Below are 14,853 nucleotides of genomic sequence, written 5' to 3'. Positions count from 1 at the left end.
CTGTATAAAACCTAACAGTACTACTGATTTCTCTGAGAGTGAGGTAAATTATTACTGTATAAAACCAAGCAGTACTACTGATTTCTCTGAGAGTGAGACATATATATATTATTACTGTATAAAACCTAACAGTACTACTGATTTCTCTGAGAGTGAGGTATATTATTACTGTATAAAACCAAGCAGTACTACTGATTTCTCTGAGAGTGAGGCATATATATATTATTACTGTGTAAAACCTAGCATTACTACTGATTTCTCTGAGAGTGAGATATATATATATATATTATTACTGTATAAAACCTAGCAGGGCAACTGATTTCTCTGAGAGTGAGTCAGATATATATTATTACTGTGTAAAACTTATCAGTACTACTGATTTATCTGAGAGTGAGGGAGATATATATTCTTACCGTGTAAAACCTAGCATTACTACTGATTTCTCTGAGAGTGCGGCAGATATATATTATTAATGTAAAAAACATAGCAGTACTACTGATTTCTCTGAGAGTGAGACATATATATATTATTACTGTATAAAACCTAACAGTACTACTGATTTCTCTGAGAGTGAGGTATATTATTACTGTATAAAACCAAGCAGTACTACTGATTTCTCTGAGAGTGAGGCATATATATATTATTACTGTGTAAAACCTAGCATTACTACTGATTTCTCTGAGAGTGAGATATATATATATATATTATTACTGTATAAAACCTAGCAGGGCAACTGATTTCTCTGAGAGTGAGTCAGATATATATTATTACTGTGTAAAACTTATCAGTACTACTGATTTATCTGAGAGTGAGGGAGATATATATTCTTACCGTGTAAAACCTAGCATTACTACTGATTTCTCTGAGAGTGAGGCAGATATATATTATTAATGTAAAAAACATAGCAGTACTACTGATTTCTCTGAGAGTGGGGCAGATATATATTATTACTGTGTAAAACCTAGCAGTACTACTGATTTCTCTGAGAGTGAGGCAGATATATATTATTACTGTATAAAACCTAGCAGGGCAACTGATTTGTCTGAGAGTGAGGCAGATATTATTATTACTGTGTAAAACCTAACAGTACTACTGATTTCTCTGAGAGTGAGGCAGATATATATTATTACTCTATAAAACCTAGCAGGGCAACTGATTTCTCTGAGAGTGAGTCAGATATATATTATTACTGTGTAAAACATATCAGTAACACTGATTTCTCTGAGAGTGAGGCAGATATATATTCTTACTGTGTAAAACCTAGCAGTACTACTGATTTCTCTGAGAGTGAGGCAGATATATATTATTACTGTATAAAACCTAGCAGGGCAACTGATTTCTCTGAGAGTGAGGCAGATATATATTATTACTGTATAAAACCTAGCAGGGCAACTGATTTCTCTGAGAGTGAGTCAGATATATATTATTACTGTGTAAAACCTAACAGTACTACTGATTTCTCTGAGAGTGAGCAGATATATATTATTGCTGTGTAAAACCTAGCATTACTACTGATTTCTCTGAGAGTGAGGCAGATATATATTATTACTGTATAAAACCTAGCAGTACTACTGATTTCTCTGAGAGTGAGGCAGATATATATTATTACTGTGTAAAACCTAACAGTACTACTGATTTCTCTGAGAGTGAGGCAGATATATATTATTACTGTATAAAACCTAGCAGGGCAACTGATTTCTCTGAGAGTGAGTCAGATATATATTATTACTGTGTAAAACCTAACAGTACTACTGATTTCTCTGAGAGTGAGCAGATATATATTATTGCTGTGTAAAACCTAGCATTACTACTGATTTCTCTGAGAGTGAGGCAGATATATATTATTACTGTATAAAACCTAGCACTACTACTGATTTCTCTGAGAGTGAGGAAGATATATATTATTACTGTGTAAAACCTAGCAGTACTACTGATTTGTCTGAGAGTGAGGCAGATATATATTATTACTGTTTAAAACCTAGCAGTACTACTGATTTCTTGAGAGTGATGCAGATATATATTATTACTGTGTAAAACCTAGCAGTACTACTGATTTCTCTGAGAGTGAGGCAGATATATATTATTAATGTATAAAACATAGCAGTACTACTGATTTCTCTGAGAGTGGGGCAGATATATATTATTACTGTGTAAAACCTAGCAGTACTACTGATTTCTCTGCGAGTGAGGCAGATATATATTATAACTGTATAAAACCTAGCAGTACTACTGATTTCTCTGAGAGTGAGGCAGATATTATTATTACTGTGTAAAACCTAACAGTACTACTGATTTCTCTGAGAGTGAGGCAGATATATATTATTACTGTATAAAACCTAGCAGGGCAACTGATTTCTCTGAGAGTGAGTCAGATATATATTATTACTGTGTAAAACATATCAGTAATACTGATTTCTCTGAGAGTGAGGCAGATACATATTCTTACTGTGTAAAACCTAGCAGTACTACTGATTTCTCTGAGAGTGAGGCAGATATATATTCTTTCTGTGTAAAACCTAGCAGTACTACTGATTTCTCTGAGAGTGAGGCAGATATATATTATTACTGTGTAAAACCTAGCAGTACTACTGATTTCTCTGAGAGTGAGACATATATATATATATTATTACTGTATAAAACCTAACAGTACTACTGATTTCTCTGAGAGTGAGGTATATTATTATTGTATAAAACCAAACAGTACTACTGATTTCTCTGAGAGTGAGGCAGATATATATTATTACTGTATAAAACCTAGCAGTACTACTGATTTCTCTGAGAGTGAGAAAGATATATATTATTACTGTGTAAAACCTAGCAGTACTACTGATTTCTCTGAGAGTGAGACATATATATATATATATATATTATTACATATAAAACCTAGCAGGGCAACTGATTTCTCTGAGAGTGAGTCAGATATATATTATTACTGTGTAAAACATATCAGTAATACTGATTTCTCTGAGAGTGAGGCAGATACATATTCTTACTGTGTAAAACCTAGCAGTACTACTGATTTCTCTGAGAGTGAGGCAGATATATATTATTACTGTGTAAAACCTAGCAGTACTACTGATTTCTCTGAGAGTGAGACATATATATATATATTATTACTGTATAAAACCTAACAGTACTACTGATTTCTCTGAGAGTGAGGTATATTATTACTGTATAAAACCAAACAGTACTACTGATTTCTCTGAGAGTGAGGCAGATATATATTATTACTGTATAAAACCTAGCAGTACTACTGATTTCTCTGAGAGTGAGAAAGATATATATTATTACTGTGTAAAACCTAGCAGTACTACTGATTTCTCTGAGAGTGAGACATATATATATATATATATATATTATTACATATAAAACCTAGCAGGGCAACTGATTTCTCTGAGAGTGAGTCAGATATATATTATTACTGTGTAAAACATATCAGTAATACTGATTTCTCTGAGAGTGAGGCAGATACATATTCTTACTGTGTAAAACCTAGCAGTACTACTGATTTCTCTGAGAGTGAGGCAGATATATATTCTTTCTGTGTAAAACCTAGCAGTACTACTGATTTCTCTGAGAGTGAGGCAGATATATATTATTACTGTGTAAAACATATCAGTAATACTGATTTCTCTGAGAGTGAGGCAGATATATATTATTACTGTATAAAACCTAGCAGTACTACTGATTTCTCTGAGAGTGAGGCAGATATTATTATTACTGTGTAAAACCTAGCAGTACTACTGATTTCTCTGAGAGTGAGGAAGATATATATTATTACTGAATAAAACCTAGCAGTACTACTGATTTCTCTGAGAGGGAGGCAGATATATATTATTACTGTGTAAAACCTAGCAGTACTACTGATTTCTCTGAGAGTGAGACATATATATATTATTACTGTATAAAACCTAGCAGTACTACTGATTTCTCTGAGAGTTATTCAGATATATATTATTACTGTGTAAAACCTAGCAGTACTACTGATTTCTCTGAGAGTGAGGCAGATATATATTATTACTGTATAAAACCTAGCAGTACTACTGATTTCTCTGAGAGTGAGAAAGATATATATTATTACTGTGTAAAACCTAGCAGTACTACTGATTTCTCTAAGAGTGAGACATATATATATATATATATATTATTACTGTATAAAACCTAGCAGGGCAACTGATTTCTCTGAGAGTGAGTCAGATATATATTATTACTGTGTAAAACATATCAGTAATACTGATTTCTCTGAGAGTGAGGCAGATACATATTCTTACTGTGTAAAACCTAGCAGTACTACTGATTTCTCTGAGAGTGAGGCAGATATATATTCTTTCTGTGTAAAACCTAGCAGTACTACTGATTTCTCTGAGAGTGAGGCAGATATATATTATTACTGTGTAAAACCTAGCAGTACTACTGATTTCTCTGAGAGTGAGACATATATATATATTATTACTGTATAAAACCTAACAGTACTACTGATTTCTCTGAGAGTGAGGTATATTATTACTGTATAAAACCAAACAGTACTACTGATTTCTCTGAGAGTGAGGCAGATATATATTATTACTGTATAAAACCTAGCAGTACTACTGATTTCTCTGAGAGTGAGACATATATATATTATTACTGTATAAAACCTAGCAGTATTACTGATTTCTCTGAGAGTTATTCAGATATATATTATTACTGTGTAAAACCTAGCAGTACTACTGATTTCTCTGAGAGTGAGGCAGATATATATTATTACTGTATAAAACCTAGCAGTACTACTGATTTCTCTGAGAGTGAGAAAGATATATATTATTACTGTGTAAAACCTAGCAGTACTACTGATTTCTCTGAGAGTGAGACATATATATATATATATATTATTACTGTATAAAACCTAGCAGGGCAACTGATTTCTCTGAGAGTGAGTCAGATATATATAATTACTGTGTAAAACATATCAGTAATACTGATTTCTCTGAGAGTGAGGCAGATACATATTCTTACTGTGTAAAACCTAGCAGTACTACTGATTTCTCTGAGAGTGAGGCAGATATATATTATTACTGTGTAAAACCTAGCAGTACTACTGATTTCTCTGAGAGTGAGACATATATATATATTATTACTGTATAAAACCTAACAGTACTACTGATTTCTCTGAGAGTGAGGTATATTATTACTGTATAAAACCAAACAGTACTACTGATTTCTCTGAGAGTGAGGCAGATATATATTATTACTGTATAAAACCTAGCAGTACTACTGATTTCTCTGAGAGTGAGACATATATATATATATATATATATTATTACATATAAAACCTAGCAGGGCAACTGATTTCTCTGAGAGTGAGTCAGATATATATTATTACTGTGTAAAACATATCAGTAATACTGATTTCTCTGAGAGTGAGGCAGATACATATTCTTACTGTGTAAAACCTAGCAGTACTACTGATTTCTCTGAGAGTGAGGCAGATATATATTCTTTCTGTGTAAAACCTAGCAGTACTACTGATTTCTCTGAGAGTGAGAAAGATATATAATATTACTGTGTAAAACCTAGCAGTACTACTGATTTCTCTGAGAGTGAGACATATATATATATATATATATATATATATTTATTACTGTATAAAACCTAGCAGGGCAACTGATTTCTCTGAGAGTGAGTCAGATATATATTATTACTGTGTAAAACATATCAGTAATACTGATTTCTCTGAGAGTGAGGCAGATACATATTCTTACTGTGTAAAACCTAGCAGTACTACTGATTTCTCTGAGAGTGAGGCAGATATATATTCTTTCTGTGTAAAACCTAGCAGTACTACTGATTTCTCTGAGAGTGAGGCAGATATATATTATTACTGTGTAAAACCTAGCAGTACTACTGATTTCTCTGAGAGTGAGACATATATATATATATATTATTACTGTATAAAACCTAACAGTACTACTGATTTCTCTGAGAGTGAGGTATATTATTACTGTATAAAACCAAACAGTACTACTGATTTCTCTGAGAGTGAGGCAGATATATATTATTACTGTATAAAACCTAGCAGTACTACTGATTTCTCTGAGAGTGAGACATATATATATTATTACTGTATAAAACCTAGCAGTATTACTGATTTCTCTGAGAGTTATTCAGATATATATTATTACTGTGTAAAACCTAGCAGTACTACTGATTTCTCTGAGAGTGAGGCAGATATATATTATTACTGTATAAAACCTAGCAGTACTACTGATTTCTCTGAGAGTGAGAAAGATATATATTATTACTGTGTAAAACCTAGCAGTACTACTGATTTCTCTGAGAGTGAGACATATATATATATATATATTATTACTGTATAAAACCTAGCAGGGCAACTGATTTCTCTGAGAGTGAGTCAGATATATATTATTACTGTGTAAAACATATCAGTAATACTGATTTCTCTGAGAGTGAGGCAGATACATATTCTTACTGTGTAAAACCTAGCAGTACTACTGATTTCTCTGAGAGTGAGGCAGATATATATTATTACTGTGTAAAACCTAGCAGTACTACTGATTTCTCTGAGAGTGAGACATATATATATATTATTACTGTATAAAACCTAACAGTACTACTGATTTCTCTGAGAGTGAGGTATATTATTACTGTATAAAACCAAACAGTACTACTGATTTCTCTGAGAGTGAGGCAGATATATATTATTACTGTATAAAACCTAGCAGTACTACTGATTTCTCTGAGAGTGAGACATATATATATATATATATATTATTACATATAAAACCTAGCAGGGCAACTGATTTCTCTGAGAGTGAGTCAGATATATATTATTACTGTGTAAAACATATCAGTAATACTGATTTCTCTGAGAGTGAGGCAGATACATATTCTTACTGTGTAAAACCTAGCAGTACTACTGATTTCTCTGAGAGTGAGGCAGATATATATTCTTTCTGTGTAAAACCTAGCAGTACTACTGATTTCTCTGAGAGTGAGGCAGATATATATTATTACTGTGTAAAACCTAGCAGTACTACTGATTTCTCTGAGAGTGAGACATATATATATATATTATTACTGTATAAAACCTAACAGTACTACTGATTTCTCTGAGAGTGAGGTATATTATTACTGTATAAAACCAAGCAGTACTACTGATTTCTCTGAGAGTGAGACATATATATATTATTACTGTATAAAACCTAACAGTACTACTGATTTCTCTGAGAGTGAGGTATATTATTACTGTATAAAACCAAGCAGTACTACTGATTTCTCTGAGAGTGAGGCATATATATATTATTACTGTGTAAAACCTAGCATTACTACTGATTTCTCTGAGAGTGAGATATATATATATATATTATTACTGTATAAAACCTAGCAGGGCAACTGATTTCTCTGAGAGTGAGTCAGATATATATTATTACTGTGTAAAACTTATCAGTACTACTGATTTATCTGAGAGTGAGGGAGATATATATTCTTACCGTGTAAAACCTAGCATTACTACTGATTTCTCTGAGAGTGAGGCAGATATATATTATTAATGTAAAAAACATAGCAGTACTACTGATTTCTCTGAGAGTGGGGCAGATATATATTATTACTGTATAAAACCTAGCAGTACTACTGATTTCTCTGAGAGTGAGGCAGATATATATTATTACTGTGTAAAACCTAACAGTACTACTGATTTCTCTGAGAGTGAGGCAGATATATATTATTACTGTATAAAACCTAGCAGGGCAACTGATTTCTCTGAGAGTGAGTCAGATATATATTATTACTGTGTAAAACCTAACAGTACTACTGATTTCTCTGAGAGTGAGCAGATATATATTATTGCTGTGTAAAACCTAGCATTACTACTGATTTCTCTGAGAGTGAGGCAGATATATATTATTACTGTATAAAACCTAGCACTACTACTGATTTCTCTGAGAGTGAGGAAGATATATATTATTACTGTGTAAAACCTAGCAGTACTACTGATTTGTCTGAGAGTGAGGCAGATATATATTATTACTGTTTAAAACCTAGCAGTACTACTGATTTCTTGAGAGTGATGCAGATATATATTATTACTGTGTAAAACCTAGCAGTACTACTGATTTCTCTGAGAGTGAGGCAGATATATATTATTAATGTATAAAACATAGCAGTACTACTGATTTCTCTGAGAGTGGGGCAGATATATATTATTACTGTGTAAAACCTAGCAGTACTACTGATTTCTCTGCGAGTGAGGCAGATATATATTATAACTGTATAAAACCTAGCAGTACTACTGATTTCTCTGAGAGTGAGGCAGATATTATTATTACTGTGTAAAACCTAACAGTACTACTGATTTCTCTGAGAGTGAGGCAGATATATATTATTACTGTATAAAACCTAGCAGGGCAACTGATTTCTCTGAGAGTGAGTCAGATATATATTATTACTGTGTAAAACATATCAGTAATACTTATTTCTCTGAGAGTGAGGCAGATACATATTCTTACTGTGTAAAACCTAGCAGTACTACTGATTTCTCTGAGAGTGAGGCAGATATATATTCTTTCTGTGTAAAACCTAGCAGTACTACTGATTTCTCTGAGAGTGAGGCAGATATATATTATTACTGTGTAAAACCTAGCAGTACTACTGATTTCTCTGAGAGTGAGAAATATATATATATATTATTACTGTATAAAACCTAACAGTACTACTGATTTCTCTGAGAGTGAGGTATATTATTATTGTATAAAACCAAACAGTACTACTGATTTCTCTGAGAGTGAGGCAGATATATATTATTACTGTATAAAACCTAGCAGTACTACTGATTTCTCTGAGAGTGAGAAAGATATATATTATTACTGTGTAAAACCTAGCAGTACTACTGATTTCTCTGAGAGTGAGACATATATATATATATATATATTATTACATATAAAACCTAGCAGGGCAACTGATTTCTCTGAGAGTGAGTCAGATATATATTATTACTGTGTAAAACATATCAGTAATACTGATTTCTCTGAGAGTGAGGCAGATACATATTCTTACTGTGTAAAACCTAGCAGTACTACTGATTTCTCTGAGAGTGAGGCAGATATATATTATTACTGTGTAAAACCTAGCAGTACTACTGATTTCTCTGAGAGTGAGACATATATATATATATTATTACTGTATAAAACCTAACAGTACTACTGATTTCTCTGAGAGTGAGGTATATTATTACTGTATAAAACCAAACAGTACTACTGATTTCTCTGAGAGTGAGGCAGATATATATTATTACTGTATAAAACCTAGCAGTACTACTGATTTCTCTGAGAGTGAGAAAGATATATATTATTACTGTGTAAAACCTAGCAGTACTACTGATTTCTCTGAGAGTGAGACATATATATATATATATATATTATTACATATAAAACCTAGCAGGGCAACTGATTTCTCTGAGAGTGAGTCAGATATATATTATTACTGTGTAAAACATATCAGTAATACTGATTTCTCTGAGAGTGAGGCAGATACATATTCTTACTGTGTAAAACCTAGCAGTACTACTGATTTCTCTGAGAGTGAGGCAGATATATATTCTTTCTGTGTAAAACCTAGCAGTACTACTGATTTCTCTGAGAGTGAGGCAGATATATATTATTACTGTGTAAAACATATCAGTAATACTGATTTCTCTGAGAGTGAGGCAGATATATATTATTACTGTATAAAACCTAGCAGTACTACTGATTTCTCTGAGAGTGAGGCAGATATTATTATTACTGTGTAAAACCTAGCAGTACTACTGATTTCTCTGAGAGTGAGGAAGATATATATTATTACTGAATAAAACCTAGCAGTACTACTGATTTCTCTGAGAGGGAGGCAGATATATATTATTACTGTGTAAAACCTAGCAGTACTACTGATTTCTCTGAGAGTGAGACATATATATATTATTACTGTATAAAACCTAGCAGTACTACTGATTTCTCTGAGAGTTATTCAGATATATATTATTACTGTGTAAAACCTAGCAGTACTACTGATTTCTCTGAGAGTGAGGCAGATATATATTATTACTGTATAAAACCTAGCAGTACTACTGATTTCTCTGAGAGTGAGAAAGATATATATTATTACTGTGTAAAACCTAGCAGTACTACTGATTTCTCTAAGAGTGAGACATATATATATATATATATATTATTACTGTATAAAACCTAGCAGGGCAACTGATTTCTCTGAGAGTGAGTCAGATATATATTATTACTGTGTAAAACATATCAGTAATACTGATTTCTCTGAGAGTGAGGCAGATACATATTCTTACTGTGTAAAACCTAGCAGTACTACTGATTTCTCTGAGAGTGAGGCAGATATATATTCTTTCTGTGTAAAACCTAGCAGTACTACTGATTTCTCTGAGAGTGAGGCAGATATATATTATTACTGTGTAAAACCTAGCAGTACTACTGATTTCTCTGAGAGTGAGACATATATATATATTATTACTGTATAAAACCTAACAGTACTACTGATTTCTCTGAGAGTGAGGTATATTATTACTGTATAAAACCAAACAGTACTACTGATTTCTCTGAGAGTGAGGCAGATATATATTATTACTGTATAAAACCTAGCAGTACTACTGATTTCTCTGAGAGTGAGACATATATATATTATTACTGTATAAAACCTAGCAGTATTACTGATTTCTCTGAGAGTTATTCAGATATATATTATTACTGTGTAAAACCTAGCAGTACTACTGATTTCTCTGAGAGTGAGGCAGATATATATTATTACTGTATAAAACCTAGCAGTACTACTGATTTCTCTGAGAGTGAGAAAGATATATATTATTACTGTGTAAAACCTAGCAGTACTACTGATTTCTCTGAGAGTGAGACATATATATATATATATATTATTACTGTATAAAACCTAGCAGGGCAACTGATTTCTCTGAGAGTGAGTCAGATATATATAATTACTGTGTAAAACATATCAGTAATACTGATTTCTCTGAGAGTGAGGCAGATACATATTCTTACTGTGTAAAACCTAGCAGTACTACTGATTTCTCTGAGAGTGAGGCAGATATATATTATTACTGTGTAAAACCTAGCAGTACTACTGATTTCTCTGAGAGTGAGACATATATATATATTATTACTGTATAAAACCTAACAGTACTACTGATTTCTCTGAGAGTGAGGTATATTATTACTGTATAAAACCAAACAGTACTACTGATTTCTCTGAGAGTGAGGCAGATATATATTATTACTGTATAAAACCTAGCAGTACTACTGATTTCTCTGAGAGTGAGACATATATATATATATATATATTATTACATATAAAACCTAGCAGGGCAACTGATTTCTCTGAGAGTGAGTCAGATATATATTATTACTCTGTAAAACATATCAGTAATACTGATTTCTCTGAGAGTGAGGCAGATACATATTCTTACTGTGTAAAACCTAGCAGTACTACTGATTTCTCTGAGAGTGAGGCAGATATATATTCTTTCTGTGTAAAACCTAGCAGTACTACTGATTTCTCTGAGAGTGAGAAAGATATATAATATTACTGTGTAAAACCTAGCAGTACTACTGATTTCTCTGAGAGTGAGACATATATATATATATATATATATATATATTATTACTGTATAAAACCTAGCAGGGCAACTGATTTCTCTGAGAGTGAGTCAGATATATATTATTACTGTGTAAAACATATCAGTAATACTGATTTCTCTGAGAGTGAGGCAGATACATATTCTTACTGTGTAAAACCTAGCAGTACTACTGATTTCTCTGAGAGTGAGGCAGATATATATTCTTTCTGTGTAAAACCTAGCAGTACTACTGATTTCTCTGAGAGTGAGGCAGATATATATTATTACTGTGTAAAACCTAGCAGTACTACTGATTTCTCTGAGAGTGAGACATATATATATATATTATTACTGTATAAAACCCTAACAGTACTACTGATTTCTCTGAGAGTGAGGTATATTATTACTGTATAAAACCAAACAGTACTACTGATTTCTCTGAGAGTGAGGCAGATATATATTATTACTGTATAAAACCTAGCAGTACTACTGATTTCTCTGAGAGTGAGACATATATATATTATTACTGTATAAAACCTAGCAGTATTACTGATTTCTCTGAGAGTTATTCAGATATATATTATTACTGTGTAAAACCTAGCAGTACTACTGATTTCTCTGAGAGTGAGGCAGATATATATTATTACTGTATAAAACCTAGCAGTACTACTGATTTCTCTGAGAGTGAGAAAGATATATATTATTACTGTGTAAAACCTAGCAGTACTACTGATTTCTCTGAGAGTGAGACATATATATATATATATATTATTACTGTATAAAACCTAGCAGGGCAACTGATTTCTCTGAGAGTGAGTCAGATATATATTATTACTGTGTAAAACATATCAGTAATACTGATTTCTCTGAGAGTGAGGCAGATACATATTCTTACTGTGTAAAACCTAGCAGTACTACTGATTTCTCTGAGAGTGAGGCAGATATATATTATTACTGTGTAAAACCTAGCAGTACTACTGATTTCTCTGAGAGTGAGACATATATATATATTATTACTGTATAAAACCTAACAGTACTACTGATTTCTCTGAGAGTGAGGTATATTATTACTGTATAAAACCAAACAGTACTACTGATTTCTCTGAGAGTGAGGCAGATATATATTATTACTGTATAAAACCTAGCAGTACTACTGATTTCTCTGAGAGTGAGACATATATATATATATATATATATTATTACATATAAAACCTAGCAGGGCAACTGATTTCTCTGAGAGTGAGTCAGATATATATTATTACTGTGTAAAACATATCAGTAATACTGATTTCTCTGAGAGTGAGGCAGATACATATTCTTACTGTGTAAAACCTAGCAGTACTACTGATTTCTCTGAGAGTGAGGCAGATATATATTCTTTCTGTGTAAAACCTAGCAGTACTACTGATTTCTCTGAGAGTGAGGCAGATATATATTATTACTGTGTAAAACCTAGCAGTACTACTGATTTCTCTGAGAGTGAGACATATATATATATATTATTACTGTATAAAACCTAACAGTACTACTGATTTCTCTGAGAGTGAGGTATATTATTACTGTATAAAACCAAGCAGTACTACTGATTTCTCTGAGAGTGAGACATATATATATTATTACTGTATAAAACCTAACAGTACTACTGATTTCTCTGAGAGTGAGGTATATTATTACTGTATAAAACCAAGCAGTACTACTGATTTCTCTGAGAGTGAGGCATATATATATTATTACTGTGTAAAACCTAGCATTACTACTGATTTCTCTGAGAGTGAGATATATATATATATATTATTACTGTATAAAACCTAGCAGGGCAACTGATTTCTCTGAGAGTGAGTCAGATATATATTATTACTGTGTAAAACTTATCAGTACTACTGATTTATCTGAGAGTGAGGGAGATATATATTCTTACCGTGTAAAACCTAGCATTACTACTGATTTCTCTGAGAGTGAGGCAGATATATATTATTAATGTAAAAAACATAGCAGTACTACTGATTTCTCTGAGAGTGGGGCAGATATATATTATTACTGTGTAAAACCTAGCAGTACTACTGATTTCTCTGAGAGTGAGGCAGATATATATTATTACTGTATAAAACCTAGCAGGGCAACTGATTTGTCTGAGAGTGAGGCAGATATTATTATTACTGTGTAAAACCTAACAGTACTACTGATTTCTCTGAGAGTGAGGCAGATATATATTATTACTCTATAAAACCTAGCAGGGCAACTGATTTCTCTGAGAGTGAGTCAGATATATATTATTACTGTGTAAAACATATCAGTAACACTGATTTCTCTGAGAGTGAGGCAGATATATATTCTTACTGTGTAAAACCTAGCAGTACTACTGATTTCTCTGAGAGTGAGGCAGATATATATTATTACTGTATAAAACCTAGCAGGGCAACTGATTTCTCTGAGAGTGAGGCAGATATATATTATTACTGTATAAAACCTAGCAGGGCAACTGATTTCTCTGAGAGTGAGTCAGATATATATTATTACTGTGTAAAACCTAACAGTACTACTGATTTCTCTGAGAGTGAGCAGATATATATTATTGCTGTGTAAAACCTAGCATTACTACTGATTTCTCTGAGAGTGAGGCAGATATATATTATTACTGTATAAAACCTAGCAGTACTACTGATTTCTCTGAGAGTGAGGCAGATATATATTATTACTGTGTAAAACCTAACAGTACTACTGATTTCTCTGAGAGTGAGGCAGATGTATATTATTAATGTATAAAACCTAGCAGGGCAACTGATTTCTCTGAGAGTGAGTCAGATATATATTATTACTGTGTAAAACCTAACAGTACTACTGATTTCTCTGAGAGTGAGCAGATATATATTATTGCTGTGTAAAACCTAGCATTACTACTGATTTCTCTGAGAGTGAGGCAGATATATATTATTACTGTATAAAACCTAGCACTACTACTGATTTCTCTGAGAGTGAGGAAGATATATATTATTACTGTGTAAAACCTAGCAGTACTACTGATTTGTCTGAGAGTGAGGCAGATATATATTATTACTGTTTAAAACCTAGCAGTACTACTGATTTCTTGAGAGTGATGCAGATATATATTATTACTGTGTAAAACCTAGCAGTACTACTGATTTCTCTGAGAGTGAGGCAGATATATATTATTAATGTATAAAACATAGCAGTACTACTGATTTCTCTGAGAGTGGGGCAGATAT

Source organism: Salmo salar, chromosome ssa16 (assembly GCF_905237065.1).
Source record: "Salmo salar chromosome ssa16, Ssal_v3.1, whole genome shotgun sequence".
Taxonomy (NCBI): domain Eukaryota; kingdom Metazoa; phylum Chordata; class Actinopteri; order Salmoniformes; family Salmonidae; genus Salmo; species Salmo salar.
This window is presented reverse-complemented; position numbering follows the sequence as displayed.